The 22,745-nt window shown below is 39.9% G+C and overlaps 1 protein-coding gene across 1 annotated transcript in view; it reads left to right on the top strand.

Moving 5' to 3' along the window:
* zfhx3b (zinc finger homeobox 3b) overlaps positions 1-22,745 on the top strand; it is a 232,069-nt gene that overhangs the window by 39,691 nt on the left and 169,633 nt on the right. The window contains exons 2-3 of the mRNA XM_020607491.1: positions 834-868; positions 20,345-20,417. The gene's annotated coding sequence lies outside the window, so the exon portion shown is untranslated. The remainder of the gene's footprint in view (positions 1-833; positions 869-20,344; positions 20,418-22,745) is intronic.

Below are 22,745 nucleotides of genomic sequence, written 5' to 3'. Positions count from 1 at the left end.
TCTGTTGTAGCAAACCCACTGTGTCATGTGTAGTTATATATTCTGTTTATTAATGAATTATTTGTCTGTCTGTCTTTTATTCATAGTATCTTGAGGCACAACTTTTCTTCTGCCAGTGTAAAGCTAGCAATTATGTTCTCTAAGCTGTGGCTTATTCACCACAATTAAACTATAGTGTGACATACGGCGAGGAGTCTGCAGTGCTGTCTGTAATTATTTAACAATAAATGAAAGGTGAAGGAATTATTTTCAAGGTTGATTTTTCCTCTCAAAAATGATCTTTCTGGCTTCAAGGTGGAAATTTATGACCACACAGCCACAGCTAGTGGGGGTTTGCCTTCGCAAGGTGATTAGCTTGGTCTTGTGTGTGTTATCTGTTCATTCTCAGACTTATACAAATATCTTGTACTTACTTTACAAGATAAACAGAAGAAGTAAAGCATATTTACATACCCTATATTCCAAATGCACTGTCCATAGTAGTGGTGACAAAGCTGTTCACTGTTAACTTCATAAAAAACAGCACATTGCCTGCAGAGAGAAATGAGTGCAAAGTCGCAATATAACGACAGTGGCTGTTTGTGATTTGCCAGATTATTCAGGTTTTATCCATTCATATGTACTGTAAGATTTCATGGTCAGCATAATACAGCCTTGGGGCTGACATTATTGGTCAGTAAGAAGGATGTTGCCAAAGGTTCTGAATAGTAATTGGAATAAACTATCATGAACAGTGAGTCCTGTGCTTCACTTCAGTTTTCTTTGAGATACTTGTTTGATGGATGTACAAACTGAAGACTGTGGAAAATGATACACATCTCTTTGTTTTACAGGGCTGCGAAGGAAGCCTTCTTCTGCTTCACAGTTGGTAAGTGTTTCCTCGAAATGTTCTTTTTTTCTCATTGTACAGTAGTTTCACCACATATTTGAAACTTTAGGGGAAGGACTTTCTTTTAGGAAAGTTAGTGTTTTATAGATTTAATCTCCAGACAAACTCAAGGCAAACTTCATTGGAGAAGAGCTATCAGATAAAGGGTTAGAGTTTAAATTATGAGAAAGGGTGTGCAAAAAAATCTTTACTAATACATCCATTACATCCACATATCCCATTCTTTCTAAACCATACTCTACTTTTGGGCAGCCTTTTTGGAACGAACCCTGTCCTTACTCAGTACAGTTTACAACCTCAAACACATCATGCCCGTCTTGAGTTTTATTTTAATCACTCTAAATAATTCTAATATGTGACTGGTCATAAACATGATGATGAATGAAAGTAAATATAGATATGACTTGTTCATTTTTCTTTTTAATTACATTATTTTCTCAGACTGTGAGTAATGAGTGTGTGTTAACATGTTAGAACAAGCTGAGAATCCAGTTAAAATAGTATATATATAATTTATATAGACCTGGTTGACAAACTCTACTTAAATTACTTACTCTAATTAAAAGAAGAAATAAATAATAACTGAATCATTTTTCCTAAGATGGCTTAGGTAAAAGAGGCAATCAAACATTCAAAAGGTCTAGATTTAGTTCTTCGCTTAAAATATAATAAAGTAAAATAAACATTTCAAACATATCAAAGTCAACATAAAAAATTATTTTGCATGACTGTATAGTATGATCAAATTGTATATCATTGAATCTTTTAATGTAACATAAGCAGGACATCAAAAATAAGCTTTAAATTCTAATAGTGACATCACAAATTAATATGAACTATGAAAGAAATTTGATACTGATGTATTATCAGTGAAGCCCCTCACAGGCTAAAGGTTGATTCATATGTTATGCTTTAATGAGAACTTGTTTATTCATTATTTATATACATATTCAGCATTTGAAATTTTCTATGCTGAAGGTTTTAGTGTATCTGGATCTGTTTTAAACTGATAATTGTATAAATACAAGTGGTTTTTATAAGATAGTTTGACGATGACAGTTCAAGCCATCTTTCCTTGTTTGTATTGAAAAGACGTACAAATCAACACATTTTGCAGTTTTATTTTGTTTATTTTAAGAATCTATTCAAGTGTAATTTTATAGCTGTGAAGTACACTTATATTATTACACTTACATGCTCATCTGTTTGATTGCACACACTGGTTCTCTATAGATGTGTACACACACATATAACTGGATCACAGTAATTATCAGAATCTTCATTTGCTTCCTGCTGTTTAGTGAACTTGACCTATCATGACCCTTCTCACTCGCAAAGCCACACAGTAATCATCTCTTCTTTAACCTATCACTGCCCTGACCTTTGACCTAGAGGTGTTATTAGTTTCAGGAACAAAGGATAGTCTGGTTGTGTACGTTAGAACGCAGTCTGGTTTTCAGGTTGAATTTAAAAAGAAAGACTTATACTGGAATTGGCCCGGGTCAAACCAAACTGCCCTACAAAAGCTGTCTGTACTACAGGTGATACTGTTGACAAGATCTGATGTAATGATGTAAATGAGCAGCACAGACTGACCTTTGCCCTCTCTGTGTGAAGATCTGTGACCAGTGGTTGACCTGTAATCAATAGAGAGACATATTGATCTGTTCGGTCTTCTAGCAAAAGGGTCAAGAGCCTGAATGTGTCTCCAGGTAGAGTGGCTTTACCATTACTGGGGCTCCTTTTGTTTTTCCTCCACCTGTAGTCATGTGCCGCAGTACATGTGGATCGGGCTTCTGTTTCAACTCCTGGACGTCCTGGGCTTCATACGCCTGCTCCCACATCACTTGCTTCACTATGTTAACATGGACTTCAGTGAGGCTAAGTGTAAAAAAATGTAAAAATAACACATTAGAGATTATATGACAGGCTCAGAAAATAGCTTTTCTTCTGGTTTTCATTTTAAGACAGCACAAATTACTTTATGTAAAGCTTATGCCTGAGAGCTTTGGTAACCATGTAACCCCACCCCCTCACACCCTCTGGGAAAAAAAAACAACATGTCTGCAAGCTCCTTCCCAGATCCTCCACTGCACCTGGGTGCCTGCTGTCCTCTGGGTTATCCCAGAGAGGGCTGGCCAGCTCCCACATCTGGCCAGACAGAAGAACAGAGAAAACACTGAATTCTCCTGCCGACCACTAGCTCTCCCTCTTGAATAATGAAACCTCCCCTCTCACTCTCCCTCTCTCTCTCTTTTTCTTTCTCTCACTTGGATTCTTTTGGAGTGACCGGTGAAATAGCAACATCTGGAAGGAGCTGCAGTTTTCTTTCCTTGTATTTTTTGGGGGAGATCTAGGCCCCCGATAATCCGTCTCCTTTCTCATTAAAGGAGCTGAATAAACACAGGCCTCTTCCAGTTGTTCCTATGAATTTCCTCACCAGGCGTCAGGAGACCCAGGCAGGGGCTACTGGATCAAAGCAGCCGGCAGCCCCATGTGTGCTGAGAGTGAGAGTGTGTTCCGGGGTTGGGCCCATTACCTTACTCTTTGGGAGCCTTGGAGGCTCCTAGGTCACTAGCTGTCAGCTCTTTGGCCTAAGCTCAGTGAAGGAGGAGGAAGGGAGGCAAAGCAAAAGAAAAGATATGAAAAGACAGGAAAGAGTAACAAGGAAAACGATAGAATAGGAAGGGAAAAGAAAAGAACATTGACCAGAGGAGATCCACAGATATTATATGAGGCAAGATGACAAGACAGAACATGAGAGGACATGAGAAAAGTGGATGGAAACTGGCTTGTTGGTACATGAAAGAGACTTGTGAGGTTTTAGATAGTGTCGTGACAGTCTCTAGCTCTATATGTTTGACTTGTAGGACCTCATACATGACTCTTTTTCAGTTGTTGTTGAGGAAGCTTTTACACAGATCTGACCACTTGGGACTAATATGCTGTGAATCACTTCTAATGCAGAAAACTGTGCAAAACAAATTATATTTAAACACCTGTGTAAAACTGGTATTGCAATATTGTGAGCAGAGCAACCACGTCATCCAAATATATATGTGTGCCATTCGAATGCACTGACCCTGGTGTGACATTAATTTTCTAATTCCCTGCACTTCCTGGCAGTCAACTTAGAGGGGCAGTGGTTCGCTGGAAAAGTTTGCAGAGAAGGCAATTAAAGGCAGAAATCTAAGCAGGAGCAGCAACAACAGCAGCAGCAAAATGAACGGAGGCAGAAGCGAATGATGCCTTGCACTGTAATTGTTACTTACTTACTCAGAAAGTTGATAAAATTTATCAAATTGCACCCCTTGTGCACTCAAGAAAAAAATCACCAATATTAAATGGCCAATGTAATTAACTTACCTGGCTACTGGCTGCATGACGGGTGCAGATGTGGCTGGAAATGACCAGAGTGTTTATGTTTGTATATGTGCACTGTGTGTGTGTGTGTGTGTAAATGGCCCTGTGGTCGTCATCAGGCTCACATCAGCCCCTCCATTAGTTACTGAGCTTTGGGTCTGTGCTGAAGTCTACCTGCCCTGAATACAGATTAGGAGAACATGGGCAGCAAGCACAATGAAGACAAACACACACACACACACACACTCACACACACACACACACACACACACACACACACACACGCAAGCACACTCACAAAAGATAGCATTACCATAATATCTACTTTGACATACAGTGACATATTTTGACACACACACACTCGTAATCAAAATAATTGCATTTCACACATCTAAGTGACTGAAATGTTGCATCATATTCATGGAATAATAGTAAAATCATTAAAAACATTTTCGTACAGTGTATTTCTTCTGGCTGATAAAAGCATGCATGTCTGGTTGCTCCTTATCACCGGACACTGACACACCGAAGCCTGTGGAGAGCACTTCATCTGGTGCAGGCAGATCATAGCTTACACATTCTGAAATAACCTCACACACAGTAGAGTACACACACTGGCAGCCCAGCACAAAGACAAATATGGTCGCATACTTCTCTTGTCCTTCTGGAGCCGCAGACTCACATGCTCGTGACAGGAAATATGCAGGCAGTCATTAAACCAAGCCAAGCAAACACGCAGCCGCCACGCTCACTAATAATGTTTTCACATGTGCCGCTGCTATGTTGGAGGCAAAGGCACGAATGTGTATGTGTGTACAGATACACAAACAGTCTGAAAATATAGTGATAAAATGTATGTGGCAGAATATCCATGTAAAGGGATTGATTGAAATAAAACCATGTCAACATGAGGGTTTAACTCACTTCATTTTATGAGAAATTTAAAGTTACTGTCATCTTTCCTGCAGAAAAACAAAACAATTAATTTTGGTTTTATTGGCTTTACTTGGCTTTGGTTAATATTTCAAAACTGCAGATGACTGTAACATATTATACTTTTTCAGAGATTTTATTTTAATAATTAGAAACCTAAGTCAGATAAAACATTAAAACAGACTCAGTGACCATGTTTTTCAGATGTTTTCACCTGTGAACTTAGGATGGAGGAAGAATGTGCCGCTATGGAAACCTCATCAGTAATGATGCTTATGTTTGCCAGGAAAAAAAAAAGAAGTCTGTGTCCAGGTTAAGTTCAAGGCAATGCCTCGGAGTTCAAACTCCAGGGCACGAGGACTGGGGGAAGGGGAGACGGTGTGTGATGGCTTCTGTGCGTCCCCTGGCAGCGCAATGGGACCCTTGGGACACCTGGGTCAGGAGGCTACCCTCCAGCCCCCCTACATTACCGTGCCATTTAAAGCCTCCCAGCATCTATTTCCTCCAATAAAAACTAATAACCTTTTCTGTCGGAAATCACAGCAGCTCTTGAGTGCTGGAGCAAAGGCCTGGCTGGATGGCCTGTAATTGCGGTCCAGAAGTCCCCCTTTAGTTTATTTTTTGCAGTGTTTTGGATTAGATTTTTTCCCCAGTCCTCTTGGTCCTCTGCGCTTTGCGGCTGATTGCCTGCGCAGCTCACCCCACACTCAGTAATCAGACAGGAGCTGGAGAGGGGGCAAAACAGCAACTCAAGGACCTTTTATAATTGGGAGGGATTTGGTAGGGAGTTAGACTTTACATTTGGTGTCAGAATAGTTGAGATGGTGACTGTGCTGGCTAAATAACAGCGGTGGCAAAGCCCCCATTGCACTCAAGTAGTTTGTTGTGAGGCGGCTATGAATAGTCTGCATGTATGTCTGTTCTGCTACTGTCCAGTTGTTGGTGGGAGTGTTGTGGCATGGTTTTGAAAACTAGCTAAAACAATCCATCCATCACACCTGGACTTGATTCCAGCGTGTACATTTCACTAAATAATTTTTAGTCTGCTTTTTCATAGAATAAGAAGCCCACTTGTTTTAAATGTCCTAATTATTTGTTGCAACGATTCATGTTGTATGGGGTCTCTGTTTACAAATTGTTATGAGCACATTTTTAGATGCAGCTCTGCACCTCATAAAATGCATACTTCAATTTTGATATGTAATACAGGATTGTAAATATCTCTATCTTCTGTCTGTGACATTTTGTAATTTGCTGTTCTGCAGTATAATGACTTGGAAAGAAAGTGTGTCCAAAACTCAAGAGTTAAGGATTTCTGATAATATGTTACCACCTTAGAGGGTACACACGTATACTGTAGTACTGTCACAAAACCCTTTAAAGCAACATTTGCCTTTACATCTGGCTGCAGATGTATTCGGACCTTTATAAACCTTTCAGTCTTTTTTTCTTAGCATGTTCTTAGGACATTGTCAATCACTTGTGCTTAAGCTGTGACTCTGCTATGTTGTGGCTAAATTATAAAATAATTAGGTGTACCCAGCAGTGTTAACAGTGGGACTGTGGTGAATTCAGATTTAGTTCTGTTCAGGATGCCCTGCAGTATAGAGACCGGCTTGTCCAGGACTACAAAAGAGTGCAGCCATAAGCAAACTGCAGTGAATTGTAGCTGAATAATTCTTCATCTATCTTGGGATAATTATATCCAGGTTTGTTCAAAAGAACTGCCATAATTAACCAGTTAAGCTGTGCGTCCCTGTACAAAAGCATACCTGCAATTACTTGATGTTTTCATTCATCATATCATATATATTTACAGTACATATACAGTAGGTGCTGTTCAAGATCAAATCCACCCTCTTCTTCCTTATTCTTATCTCTTCCTCTTCCTTTTCTTCACTGTGTGTTTCAGGAGAAGAGAATGGGAAATCAGTATCAATATGCCAGATCCTTTGCATCATCAATCTACAAGCTAGCATTAATTAACAATTTACTCAAAAATACATCATAGATTTCTTTTTAATATTTGCAGAGATGATTTTAATGAAACATATCCCACAGAGAAGAGGTCAGTGAATGTAAGGATTTGAGAGGCAAAGGAGAGTAAACTCATGGGGTCCTACTAGTGGAAACAAACTCTGGGGTCTAATAAATTGGCCTGTTTTTAATTGCATGAGGAGAAGAGTGTGCTTGGGGAGGCTCTGCTGGATACTAATTGAAGAGAGCTGTAAGCGCCCCTAGGGTCACAGTGAGAGTCTGTCCATGTACTGCACCGTTATAACGGCAGCCTGCCCCCTACCACGGAGAGCCACTGCCAAGCCTTGCTCCCTGACAGTACAAATAAACATCTGTAGTCCTGCAGAACAGATGCTTTTGCTGCCATAATGCATGGCGCTGGGTGGGCGTAGCATCTAAATGTAGGAGGACAGCACTGCTCATTTTGTGTTCTGGTGTCCATCTGATATTTTAATCTAGGATGAAAGGTATATCTGAGAATTAAGAAACAGGACACAGTCACAGACCTTTGCTAACATTTTGTTATTATAGCAGGTGAATCAGTATAATCTACTGTGGATATTCATTCTGTGATGCATTTGAAAGGGTAGCATAATGTAACAATACATTGATATTTTCCACTTAATACGAGAGCCCACAGCCAATTTTGAGTTTTTGAAAAACTGTAAACCTGAATCTTCTTGATTTTACAGCCTATAACCTTAAATTTTAGTTGTCTATGGGTCTGGGTCAGTAATTGCACATCTGCATCAGAGTGTGAGGCTTACCTTACTTTCAGCTTGTAAGAAAAGTGGCAGATCTCTGAAGGGGACTTTTATATAGATTTAATTGAACACAAAATCATCTACAAATCTTGAAACCTTTCTTATGTTGAATGAGATCATGAAATTGTGTTGCACAAAAGATATTTTATTAAATTTTGAAAAGGTAAAAATACCCTAATTGGCTTCACTACATTGTATGTGTGTGTGTGTGTGTGTGTGTGTGTGTGTGTGTGTGTGTGAACTTAACATGCACGTGGACAAAAAGCATATACAGTGTTTGGTTGACAAAAGACAAGATGGAAAAGGTCAAAGAAAAATATGAAAAGAGTATTACTTTGCAGACTGTGATTTAACAAATATAAAGTATAAATAGGAAATAAACCCCAGCTATGATCATTTTTGGCAGTTCGACTACTGTATGTTTGTGTGAATGCTTCCACTGTCATTTGCGTACTGTGTAGTCTGTCTAATGGTGACTCATTGGCAGATTGAACTTCAAGTCAAGTTCACTGACTTGAAACTTGGGAGAAACTTTAGTTGGGTGAATAATAAAGCACAATGAGCAGATCAATAATTATTAAGGAGCATTCATGTCGAACAAAAGATACTGTGTGCATGTTGCTTGTAAAGCCCATTCAGCTACTTCCATGAATGTGCTTATTCATTCATGTTAGTGTGTATATGAGAGAGTGAACAGAGTAATGTAGTAGTCTATGTAGTGTTAAGTACCTGTACATAGGGTACTGACAGTGCTGTCATTTTCAGTATACAGTATTCATATTAAAAAGTGTGGTGTAGTGTTTGATTGTTTAACCTCCTCAATAGACTGGGCAGCTTGTAGTCTGTTCTTGCCTGTGTTGACTATGGTTGTTTGTCCCACAAAATAATAATGAAGATCTTGTCGAGATGAGGCTACCACACACAGTGCTAAAGTGAGAGAAACAAGTGAAAGTTTTTCCAAGCTGTTACCTAGCCTGTATAAGTAGGCACTGTAAAATTACTTTGTCACCTTAACTCAAATTAAATTTCTCTGCTTCCAAAATAAGAAGGGATAGGTGGATGTAAGGCTTACACTCAGCTAACAAGGCATCTGCAGGTGCAAAATTACCCTTGAACAAGCGGCTGTTGACTTCTCATATTAGTTTAAATATGCAGTATTGTAATAAAGTCTTGCTTGATTTCAGCTGATCCTCTAGTGCTTGTAATCACATACTGAATGTCAAAGGCTTGGGCTTGAATGTTGTGTGTCTGACCATTTAACCTTGTAACTTAGCCTGTCTGTTTGCATGTATGTTTTAAGGTTGTTATTATACCAGTATAAATGTGAAAAAAGCTAATATTTTAATGCATGATTGGTATTTAAAAGTCAAACTTGAATGTGTTGGGACTAAAAAGCAACCGTTGTATCTTATGAAGAGCATTTTCAAGTAACCAAAAGTGAAATGGTTGTAATTTATTTAAATGGACATTGGTTTGGGCTTTTGTTTGTGTTTTAAAACCTTACCACAACCTAGTTTAGTCGTGGAGCCTAGATTATGAAAGATACTATCACATATGATGAAGCCAAGCCACAAGCTTGCACTGCCTGACAAATGAACCTTTCCGCTTGCCTTTTTTTTCCTGTGTTCATTCTATGTGTTCCTGTTTTGAGTTTCAGAGTATTATTGCATGTTTGTGTGCACACTTCCTTAATTGCATTAAGAGGATGACGCACTTTCTTACTCTGTTTAAGCTCACTTTAATTGCCTCTGAATGGTGCGCTAGGGAAGCAGGCACTGATGGCACAATGTGGACATGCAATTAGCTATCTTTCATAAGACGCTCCAGGGAAAAAGAGAGGGCTCCAATTCATAAAGGAATTTTGCACACAAGGCAACAAATGCTATTTTGTGTCACTGCTGTGGTGGCATTTTGATGGAATGGCATTTCATTCATTAAAGAATCAGACATTCAGGGAAAGCAAGACAGAGAGATCCAGTCACAGAGAAAGAAGAGGGACTGTGATAAAAAGGGGGAAAAGCGCAGTGGTAGCAGGAGACACCAAGATATAGGTGAGGTGCAAATAAAAAATGAGAAGAGAAAGACAGGAAGAGAAAGTTTTTTTTGTGATCATGGTAGATCACACTAGAGACACATGGAGATATGTGTGCCCTGGTGAATTTTCACTTCAGTTTGGAAGGGGTGCACCACTGATGGCACAATGAAAGATTGGCTGCAGAAACTGTCAGGCCTGTGCTGTAGTCTGAAATTAGGGACACATTTTGTATAGTCCATCCCATCTGATATATCAAGTGGCAGGAGAGGGAGTTGCCAAATGTTTTTAATGCATGAGAGTTAAACATTTAGGGAGGCTCCCCAAAAATAACATTTTAAAAGGGAATGTTTCACTGGTGATTAAAAAGACCTGCCTGGTTTGGTTCCTAGAGAAATTCAAATCAAAGGACAAGTCTTATTCTAACATAAACTTTGCACATGCCTTCACTGACTGGGTCTGCAGTCCATAAACCTGTTATACATCAGAAATAGTCAATTCTTTGTTTCATTTTTATTAGGTACGTGTCATGTAGATTGACATTTACATTGTAAGTAGCTCTTAAAATGTGATATCAGTTTATGATCCTTTATTCAGATTGGGACCAGCTGCACATGCATTTTTCATGTGTATAAATTTATAAGTGTAAAGTATTAAGTAAATGACGTCATGCATTAGGTTAATGGCATTGTTGCAAGACGTATCAGAAGCTTTTAATGCCATACAAGGCAATTGGTATCTCCAACAGCACTACTGATGCTCTCTATCTCCTCCAGCGGCCCCTCCTTTTCCTTCTCCCTCTCCTTGCACTCAGTTTTCTATGCTTTTTTCCCCCTTTTTCATTTTTCTATGCCCACTGCCACCCCACCCCTGACACCCCTTCCCCCATCTTAGACAATCTCTCTCTGTCTCTTGCTTTCTCTCATATTCTCCCTCTCTCCCTCTCTCTCTCTCTCTCTCATCCCAACTCCATTCTCCCTATCCCTTCCTCCACTCTTCTTCATTTAATAGTGGACCTCAGAGTGGTTGCCATGTCGACCAGCCGGCATATTACTATGGCAACCAGTCTGTGCGAGACGAGGCTGCTGATTAGGGAGAGATGTCTAGTGTAGCCTGGCCAGTGGAGGGTGGAGAGGAAAAAGGGGAAATGGTGTTGGGGTGCTAGAGGGGGGTTGTATAGTATAAGTCTGAATATTGTGTGTGTGCGTGTGTGTGTGTGTGTGTGTGTGTGTGCGTGCGTGTGCACTGTACATATGTGCATCTCAAAAATGAATTTCTGGAGGCTCGTCAGTTGCCTAATAGTAAGCTAAAGGACATTTTACTTCAGATTTCAGATCATGCTGCTACCGGCAGCCATATGCTCTCTAGATGTGTTTGATAGTTTTTTTTATTTATTGAGAAATAAGAGTCACATAATCTCTCACTATACTAAACATCATTTCGTGGGGTTTTTATGTACAGTGTGTGCTTGTCTTAGCTGGAGCACAACAATTTTCTGTAAGAGATTAATGATGATAAAAAAAGTCCATTTCCATGAGTATTATACAGCAGCTGCCATAACATTTCCCTCAAGGCCCATGGTGCTGAGCTGCTTTGTTTTGGAGGTATATAGCTAACCTGACCCAGGCTGGAAATGGCGCTCTTATTGTATTTGAGCAGAATCATATCTAGTGCTATGACATGTGAGGGACAGAGCAGGCAGCGCTTTTAAAAAGCTGCACCCTCCTCCAAGAACACTAATGAACGCTGTAGAGGATGCCTCAGACCTCCCAGATCCATCAGAGAAACTAATTACAAGATCCAATTAAAGAGAGAGAAGGAGAAGAAAGGGGAGAGGGAGAGAGAGAGAAAGGAGATGGGGGGTTCTTCCTTTACCACTGACCCAGCCAAGCCATCAGCTCATTCAAGACAGTAATTATAGCTTATTTATTATTCATCCTTGAGCTAAATAAGAGCATGACATTTCAATAACAATAATAAGGGCAGAAAAAAGGCAGCACAAACTACAGATTTACTAATTGCAGTGCTCAGAGATTAAATGACTGGAAAAATGTTGTTATTTACTTATTCATAACATCTAGACCAGCCAAAAGAGCATAGCAATTCACTTTGCTGAAAATGAGTCTGAAGGGTTCTCTCATGAGATCTCCCTCGTGGACATAATCCTCAGCAAAACTAGGATGCCACGCTTCCCTTAACAAGTGTTTTAGGGGTCTGTATCACTGAACAAGGCCTTAATGACTTTGCTTTTGCTGTTTTTATTGTGACTATGTCTCGTTAGAGTGAGTGGTGCAGTCTGGTGTGTGACCTTAAACTTTCAACAGATTTCAAAATCTTTGGCTTTCAGCTCAGCACAGACAATAAAATAATTTATTGAGGTAATAATTCAGAAAACATGCTTAACATTAGGGTTAGGGTTTATTAGGTGGATAACGCTACACACCTTGTCCTCATCTTTCATTTCTTTCCTTCCACCAGTCTTCCCACCTCTCCTTCCCCTAAGCTGAACTCTGAGGCACCTCATTAAGAGTGCCAGCTCTTGGCCTCATTGGCTGTGGCGGAGGTGAAGAATATCACATAATCATGAAGTGGAGATGGCATTACAATCATCACAAATTATACATGAGTTTTACTGTACTGTGTGGCAGCAGGCCTGGCAGACTAGTGCTTAACTTAAGTGACTTTACAGGGGGTCTGCAAGCCCTTCCTCTCCTGTGAAATCATCCCCATCTCTTCAGTAGTAAGTAGCATTTATTGAGACTGTCTGTAGTAACATTGGCCTTTTGCGTATTATATACTGAATAGTTTCCTTTATTTTGGAAACTGCCACTTCCTGCTTTACCTTACTAGATCAGAAGACAACAGTAAAGTACTCCATTAAGACTTATTTGCATAAGAGGTGGTGCTTTTTTATCTAAATCAAATCATGTGAGGGGCACTTTGTGCTCTTAAACATCAATATTGGTATATTAAAATGTGGAACTGTGACTATTGGTCAGGCTCAAGAAAATTAGAGTCCATAAACAAAACTCGATTGTAATTTATTGGTTGTTGAGTACTTATATCTACCTTTAAATGTATTTGATCAAACTAAGATGTCTTTGTTGGCTTCTGTCATTTACCTGCCAAGCACTAAGGATAACTGGTTTTGATCATACACTTCTTATGGCAGGCCCCATGTCTCTTCCATTAGGAGAGTGAGCTCTTAGAAACAAAAAATAAACAGGACAAATGAAGACAAACAGCAATCTGTGATTTGTTTTTGATTTTATATGTTTGCATTCATGTGCTCCTCTAAGCCACTCAAGAAGTCCTTTAGCTCTGCCACTAATAGACTAAGAGAGTAATGTATAATATTACAATGCAACATGAGCCTCGTATGTGTCTCTCTCATATAGGGCAACAGTACACTTGTCTGTACCTTGCTTCCTTTTCCTCTTAATGCCTTTGTCCTTGAATCTCAAAAGAGGATTGTTAATACAGCCACAGACTTCAGACGGTGCAAATGAATAGTCAATAACTGGAAATACGGTAAAAGCATGTTAACAGACAAGTTCATCTGTGTAAATTTGTGTTTTTCTTAGAATGTCTTATTTAACAAAATATGAGAATGCGAACTTTGGTGTGTTTCTTGTATTGTGCAGATCTGCCATTGTACACATGCTTGAACATAAGGTATACACTGACAGGAAAAGCCTTGACCTTGCAGAATTGAAAGAAGGGAATAGCAGCCCAGTGACCTATGGAGGATGGGGGGGTTTCATTCATTGGGCTGGAAAGCTTGTTCTCCCCCATCTTCCTGACTTTTCTTCTCTCCTTCTTCCAGTTCTAACTGACTAGACTCTTCACACCCTCCCTGTGCCTGACTACTTATCTGATACGGGACATGTCCTCAGACAGAGACATTGATTTTATGGATTGATTCATTTGGGTTTTTCCTATACACTTGTCAGGGGGGGCTGAGAGCTATGGAATTTTGTTGAGGTGCTTGGTAGGACTACGGGAGGGTCATAGTTCTGACTGTGTCACAGCAATGGAAAAGTTCAGAAAGCTCAGTATAACATATTATATTTTCTATTCCTTCTCAGTCTATTAAACACAAAGTTTATGAAACAAGAAGGTACTTATGCACAGACATGAGAAATATATTCTTCTGTGCCATTAGCTTCCCTTTTTCTGCTTTCTCATGCAAATGGTGAACCGGTCCACATGTTTGCACGTACTAGAGCATACTAGCGGGTCCTGAAACACAAACAAACACATACACACGAATGCACACTGACCAGATCACACCCCCCTGGGGCTGTGGGGCAGTTGTTTGAGTGATGTCTCCCCAGGGACCTGATATTTTATAGTTTGTGTCCATCAGTGCTATAGCCCAGGGCACCAGGGTTGACAGTAAGTGCTCTCAACACCAGCGACACTGATTCATCAGAGCTATGACACAGATGACAGAGAAGGGGGAGGGGAGACAATCAGAAGGGAGGTATAAAACACCTAGAGACTGGGTTACACTTGTGTATGTTATTTGGGTTACCTGGTCCTTATGTCCTATGTTTAAATGAGTACGTTGCATGTGCGGTATACCTGAGCACATTCCAGGTTAGTTAGTGAACACCAGATTGTCTTCTCTTTAGTGACGGTTGGCACATGCAGTTACATGGATATTCACCATAACACAACCAGCTGTACTATGATATGGTAGCCTAATATGGGTTAGACTGGGCTATGGTAAAGAAATTGGCTGAGGAAGGAACTCCAATGTAACATGGCATTTCAATTTCTCATTCCCCCTCATGGCTGTGCCGTGCACTGCTGCACCTCTTCTACATATATATAGGGAGGGCGCCTCTGAACCCCAGCCTTGTGGATGCGCATACTAAGCAATCAATGTGTCACCTCTTCTTGACAATCCTATTTTTTTCTATATGGGGGCCATGGTCATTTTTTCTTGTCAGCAAAAGGTAATTTGCTGTATTGTGATTCAGTCCTAAAACTTGGTGACGAGGTGTCTGATAAGTCGCTACCTCCACTCTGTTTCCTCCACTCCCAGTCCCTCACAGCCCCCATCCGTGGCCCCTCACACACCCACGCGTCACCCACAATATGGAAAAACGAAAAAGCACCCCAACCCCCATCAATCTGCACCCAAATGCACCCCCACACCCCTGTCCCTTCTTTCCACTAAGCCCAACATAGTTGTATCTAAGGCGGGTGGCTAAATTAGATAACCGGGGCTGTGGCGCAGTGCCCCTGATTAATAAAAGATGCAGTGCTCCCTGGGGATGGCCCCTCTGAGGGCTGAGTAGAATCTACCCACAGACAATGGAGTTTGCTTGTACACAATGAACAGGAAGTGGAGAGAGTGAACCAATCATGGAAATATCACATTTAAAGCAGGACTGTCCTGTGACCCTCTGCAACATTATGCATGCATCATAACAGATTATAACTAATGTTGGAAATGAAAAAAGAACACAAATTGCAATATATTCATTTATTTTAGAAGCATATCTTACTGTTGACATATGTTGGATAGAACTGCTAATTTCCTGCTATTTTGCGACATTTGCAAGTCCTTCATGGTCAGGGTCATTCTTACCCCTAGTAGTACACATTTAACCTAATGGTTATTATGCATTTTGACATTGTTAAGGTGGGTGAAACTATAAAAATATGAGAGCCATAGAGATTTGTATCATTTAGTTCTGACACAAATTTTGCAATGATTATAAGAATAAATTGTGAAGGGGCCCTACTCGTGATTTCAGAGTTAAACCCAAATCAAACTGAGCTTTAGACAGTTACCGCAGTTTGCTACTGAAAGTGTGTTTGTCTTTTAATTTTGAGCAGTTCAAAGATGGCAACTGCAAACTTTACCTTAGTTTTCCAAATCTTGCTTCTACTCCAAGATGCGTATCAATGTATCTGATACATTTCAGTGTAACAGTTAAAATTGGATTCAGAATAAATAACTACACTCCAAGGTTATTCTTATATCTACCCATGTTAAATATGTCTTTTCATTCCTGAATATTATGCAGTTCTGGTTGTTTACTACTTTTAAGAGAAGCCAAGAGCAACATAGATGACATTCTGTAGCCATTGTCATACATACTCTTAGATTTATTGGACTACTTTGTGGACCAGGTGCCTGCAACAAAACATGTGGGAGTGTCAGCAAAGTTTGTGGTTAAATTCAGTTAATGTGAATATCCATCCATTATCTATACTGCTTATCCTGAAGAGGGTTGTGGGGGGGCTGGAGCCAATCCTAGCTGACATTGGGTGGGGTACACACTGGACAGGTCACCAGTCTATCACAGGGCTGACAAAGAGACAGACAACTACACACACACACACTTTCTCCTATGGGCAATTTAGAGTCTCTGGACTGTGGGAGGAAGCCGGAGTACCTGAAGAGAACCCAGGCAGGCAGAGGGAGAACATGCAAACTCTGTGCAGAAAGGTGCCAGGTCGGCTGGGGCTCGAACCTGAAACGTTCTTGCTGTGAGGTGACAGCACTAACCACCATGCCACCATGCCACCCTAATGTGAATATTTCATCAACATCTTTCACCAGTAAGTAAATTATTTTATGGGCTAGGCAGTATATAAAAATGGAATAGTTTTATACAGTTGACATTATTATCTTTACATTTTCATTAAAATTTCAGATTCTTTCTCAAATCAACTTCTGATTTCTCAATTTATACTGAACTGTCAGAAACACATATTGTAGGACATCAGAAAGCAGATGAGCAGAGGTTATGCCTAGCAGTGCAAGGCCACATGCTAACAAGCTACTTATTAGTAATGGAACATGTTTGGTTTTGATTGCACGGTACAGTATGTGTGTGTGGATTCTCTCGCTGTGACAGGCCTACCCTGGTACTTCTATGTATTTTCATTGAACATATTTAGAAATTTAGCACACCACAAACATGGTTTTTCAAAATGAGAGAAAGACAAAAATGTTGACATCTCAAACTTGTTTTTGACAGTGTTGGATTCAGTATTCACCTTGTTCTTTTCTAAGCAACTGTATACACTGTAATGGGGGTAAGAGGTTAAAAGGTGATTTTTTTTTTTTATCAGTGAATTTAGTGGTTCAGTATAAGCTCATTTGAAATGTTTGCATTTTAGACAGTTATTCATTTATTTCTGTAAACCTAATAAAATACAGCTGTAATTGGAGGATTCATTGTGAATGTTTCATCAAACATCTGTACATAAGTATAATAACAGGTTAAAGCTACTAGTTTTTAGCGCTTAAACATATTGATGTTCAAAATTTAGTTTAGACTGTTCCATGGAAGACTGAAACCCAGAACTGGTCCCAATATATATCATTTTAAATTTATATGTGTGACTGACTTGTACTCGTGCTGTGTGTCTACCTCTGTGTGAGAGTGTACAAAAAGGCTAACAGATTCTCAGCTAGTTTTCACACCCACAGCATCACGTTGTCATGTCATTTCAGTCCTACATCAGCTCCTTTCACATTCGTGAATACCTAATGGCTTTGTTATGAGGAGGATATTATCCCTCGCACTACTCATGTTTATAAGACAGCAAGCAGCGATCCAGTTTCCTATGGAGACCACTGAAATCAAGGCTGTATCATCATCTGGATTTCCTCTCAAAATTTGTTTTGTGAATCGTGCATTAAAGCTGCCAGTTTCAGTGCTCACATTACAATATAAACGCATTCACTGAAACCTGTTTGGTCAACACTGACACACAGGTTTAGTAGGCAAACACAGAACTACACCAGCACCAAACAGTCAACATGAATCCATTTACACATAGCCTCATATGTGCACATGTGCACTCATGCAGCTGCACGGCTTTAGCAGACATGTTTCTCCTTTGCTCCATGTTGGTGCTGTGTGATTACTGCATGCATCTTGAACACTAAAGCATTTATCTTTAAATGACCTGCACCTCCTGTCACTGCTGAGCAATAGTGAGACGCTTCTAATTTTCTGCAAGATAATGGTAGTCATATTGAGATGAAAAAGGTCAAGGGTTGGCTCGTGAGGTTCTGATTGGTTCAGAGCATCACGCTGCCCCTGGAGATAAAATGGAAAGCGATATTTCATTTTTAGCACCACCCTTCCAGACTGCATCACAATTTTAGGTAATAGTTCCATGAGGAGGCCCAATTCTGCAATTATTAGAGTGCATCTAATCACAAAACACAAAAACATCTACTCTAATGTCTTGGATCAGCGTTTTTTTTGTTGTTTTTTTGATCTAAGGCATAAAAGCTATGTGGTCTTCCACATGCTGTTTTTAATATTTAGTGATTCAAAATTTCTCCCACCCCCTCCAACCAGCAAAGATTGATGGCTTTTGTTAATACATATGTATAAGATGTGCATATGCAGTTGAACCTGCCGTTGACCTTCATCTCCTCACATATATTCAGTGAGCTACTACTGTAACACTCTGCATTGCAGTGTTTTACAATGAAAACAAATGCTTTCTTGAAGTAGATACTGTAAGCTATAATGGACCATGCATTGATTCTCTTCAATAAAGCATCCATATATCATTATTCAGAAAGTGCAGCTGTGCTTTATTCTGTATGTGCTTCAATAGCGATGTGGGGATGTCATTAAAGTGGAGTGGATGAACTTATGCTGAACCTTTAAATTTTTTTTCCGCCAATATTCTGCGGTAACATGGCTTTGTTCATTGAATGCAATATTTAATGCATGCTTTGACCAAAGTGGTTAGAAGATCATTACTTCCTGGTGCGTGAATGTACCGAGGACCAAACTATAGCTGACGCATGTGACATCCACCATTGTACCTGGCGTCTGAGTCCACACTGCCTTGAGGATGCATATATGTATATATAACAAAAACACTGCTGAAAGAAACCATTGCACAATGAATAAATCAGTAAAATCACACAAACTCTGTCTCCCAATAGAGGTGCCCCTGATACCTAAAACAAACATATGAAACAACAGGCACTTTCATTTCATCACCTCAGTGATGTAAATTCCCAAAAGCATAATGGACCAACAAAAGTAGAGAAACAAGCATTTGTCTGACATTTTTTGTTTTGGTTTTCCCTGCTTGGCAGCTTTTGCATAATCTCTTTGGCCTGGTTTCTACGTTGTGCTTTTTAAATTCCAGCCTGAGGGTAAAATGCATCACACGCTATGTAGTGACCCAAGCTGCATTTTCCAAAGAGTAGCCCAGCCAGTGGGAGTGGCCTGAGCTTGTTGAGGAGACTGCCCTTTAAGGTCATTACAGTGGTCATGTGATAGGCCAGCGGAGCCCCCTGGGCCATATGACAAACTGAGCTGCCAGGCCGAGGTGTGTGTCAGGGGTGTTTTTCCACAAAGCATTCTATAAAAGTGTAACTGGGCTGTATTTGCCCTTTCCTCCTGCTATGCGTTCAGCCAACAGGCCCCTGAAGATCTCTTAAAAAGTGCTGATCCACAGAGCTGGGCTGGTGCTCTTGTAATCCTGCTAGCGCTGCTCCACCTCCCCCCACAATCCCACCCTCTGTACCTTCTGCTTCCTCCCTCACATTCCCCCACTGTGTCCTGCTGATGCATTGCTCTGATACGAACGACAAGGTGATGGGATGAAGGGGCTTGTTTGGGCCCCAAGCTAATTACCACACATTAGAGCATGACTAAATAAATCTTAAGTGCTGCTAATTGCTTGCCAGTGAAAACAATAACTGTGCTACTTGCCCAGAGGCTCTGGGGTAGTGAGGGGCTGGGGCACTAGGGACCAGGGGCCCTGGCACTGGGCCAGCAGAAGACACCAGCACCATCAGTCAACTCCCACACCCCCTCTCCCTTCATGTTAAAGTCACACACCACTTGGCACTGTCACTACATGTGCCATATGCCCCACATGCACCACATCATTCACCCAGTCTCTAACACACTCCCGGCAGCCCTCATCAGCAAAGAATAAGCTATACATGACAGGCACAGACAAGCTTGGCCTGTCTGTAGAGCCATCATACATCACTGCATTAATAAACATGAATTAGTAATGGCACAATTAGATGGGGTTGTTCTGACATTTACTAGTACAATAATGGTTCTCTCTTCCCCACAACCCCATTTGGCCTGTACTGGAGCGCTATCAGAACTTAGACCTTTAGATGCGATGACTGGAAGGGGTAGTAATGTCTCAGTGTGTATCTTTGTTTCCTTTTTTAAAGTTAGTTTGTGTTTTACTTGGTCAAAAAACAATGAATAATGACTGATAATTATCAGATGTTTTAAAACTCCCATTATCAGTTCAGCTTTATTCCGTATATGTGTATGTTCATCAGTGTCATGTGTACATTTGTTTACCTCTCAGGTTGCTTTCTGCTCTGTGTGAAGAAGACACTTGACCAGCCTGTGCTGCCTACTAGATCTCCTGTAGCCCAGAGGTAAGTTCAACACAGACATCCCAGCAGCCACACTGAATGGGATTGCACAGGTTTTCACTAACAAACTCATTGTACTTTCTGACAATTATTTGTTAAACATTTTCTGACTGCTTCCAGCTGGGCTTCATTCAAAGCTGGACAATGTGAAATTGTGTCCCCCCCACAAAGATTCACACCATCTAATTCTGTCTGATTTGCAACTTATATTTTGTTCTGTATCATGACACTCATAACAAAGAAATGCTTTACCTGATGGAAGTTTCTTAAAGTAAAAACACACAAAAGTTTAGTAGTTTGTCTTTGCGCCCTGTTTTTATTTAGTCTGCCAGCTGATGCTTTCATACAACATAAGGTGTAATCAGAGGAACATTATGCTTTAATTTTAATCAAAGCTCATTAGCATTAAAAATATTGGCCACAAACCTTAATTTGAAAACAGTATAGCCATTAAGAGTCCAATTTTATTCAAGTTATTATAAATTCTTTTGTTTCACAGGTTTTGTATTTTTAGGAGTGTCTTTTATCCCTTGTTCAGTTTTGATTATTTTCCATAACATGAGGTTTCATTTCCTTAGAAATGACAGGGGTGAATGGTGATGTCTCAGTATCATGTTTACCCTCTGCCACTTTCTGATCCTCTCCTTTCCTCATAAACCAGTAGCTCCTCATTTGCACTGTCACTCTTCTGCTGTGTTTTATTGCTTTCCCAGGGGACTGGTGCGCTTTTGTTAGCTTTTCTGTGAACACGCACAGCCTAATTGGTTGATTAGTTCAGGTTGACTGGCCTGTTAATTGAATAGTAATTTAGATTTGATGTGTCTAATGATGATCCTAATTTATTGTTTGGCATTCATCCAAGGGTTTGTTTTCGAGAGCAGGAATCAAACAAAAAGGATGAAAGGAAACAAGTGATTCAGTGTCTCAGTGCTGCTCCAATAGCACAGTAATTAAATCTTTATGTAAGGTGATAACACTTAAGGGTGTTTCTCCTGAAATTAAGCTGATAAAGACAAAAGGAAGATGCCACTATAAGTTCAAGCAACTAGATGTTTAATAAAATGATGCAGCCTTTTGTTTTTTTCTTACATCCTAGCAAAAGTATTTTCATTACACAGTACTATGTACTAACCCTTTATTCTGAATATAAATAATACACAAAAACTCTGACACAAATATGAAAACATTGTGGGACCCAGCTGCTTATAAGATCATGAACTTCTTTCACCAAAGGTGCAGTACCTAGAAATTTAGTATCAATAAATAAACATCACAGTCAATTCAAGATATTGTTTTATTTAGTAAAACCAAAAAAAGGCGTAGCTAAGAATACTAGCCACCATATTTAGCCATGACATTATTTTACAGTGAGAACTATTGATTTGAATTTAGCTAGATTCCAGCTTGGTCCATTTATAGTACATTTATAGTGCCGGTACTTGTAGTACTGCAAGTATTACTACCCCTGTTTTTCTTTAAACAGTGCTGGATAATGTTGAGATAAACATTTTAATATCTAATCTTTCTACTGTTGTGACAGTTTTTAGCAAGCTAAGGCTGCATTTGAACTGACTTTAACCCTGAGTGAACAAGTGCAGCCCTCTCATTCATTTGAATAAAATCAGGAAGGTGGCACAGTGGGCAGTGCTGGCAGAACATTGTAGGGTTGTCTGGCAGAAATGTTTAACCTGGCTGCAACGCAACATCATTCAGCAAAGCACTGCTGTAAACCAATCAAGTACATGCAAGTGCACATTTCTGGTAGGTCACTTTTAATGTGAACACTATGTTTGTATCTTGTGATTGCCATTACAAAAAATAAAATAATTGCAGCCACAACAACTTTCCAGAGTTGTAAAATCCTGGCTGTAAGTATTACAAACCACTGTGCAGGGTTTGGGCATCTGATAATCACTGTACTTCCTGGGTTGTATTTCATTGTTCCACCAGTACCTGAACCAAGAGGCCCTCATCAGCGGTGGCACACGCTGTTTTAATTCATGTAAAAGTTTGTGGTTCCTTACATTGCTTTACATTTCATCTACATGTGGATCTTGTGATGTTTAAATATTTTGAGCACATTTATTAATATTAATCCACATATCAGGCCTGTGACAACTGACTTTTTTCATGTTTTTCTCCTCTTTATGCATTTTCCTCTCTTCACTTAATCACCATTTGAGTCTCTCTGGGAGTCATCACTTGTGCTGTGCCTGCACTACAGTACAAGTACTAATTCTGAGTCAAGAAGTGTGTCCTAATCCCAAAATATATACCCATTCATATCGAGTATGAGTTAAATATATTAGGTTTACATTAGAAGAGTGATAA

The sequence above is a fragment of the Monopterus albus genome, unplaced genomic scaffold (genome assembly GCF_001952655.1).
Source record: "Monopterus albus unplaced genomic scaffold, M_albus_1.0 scaffold4.1, whole genome shotgun sequence".
Classification (NCBI taxonomy): Eukaryota; Metazoa; Chordata; class Actinopteri; order Synbranchiformes; family Synbranchidae; genus Monopterus; species Monopterus albus.
The sequence above is the reverse complement of the archived record's forward strand: the minus strand, read 5'-3'. Positions and strand labels throughout refer to the sequence as shown.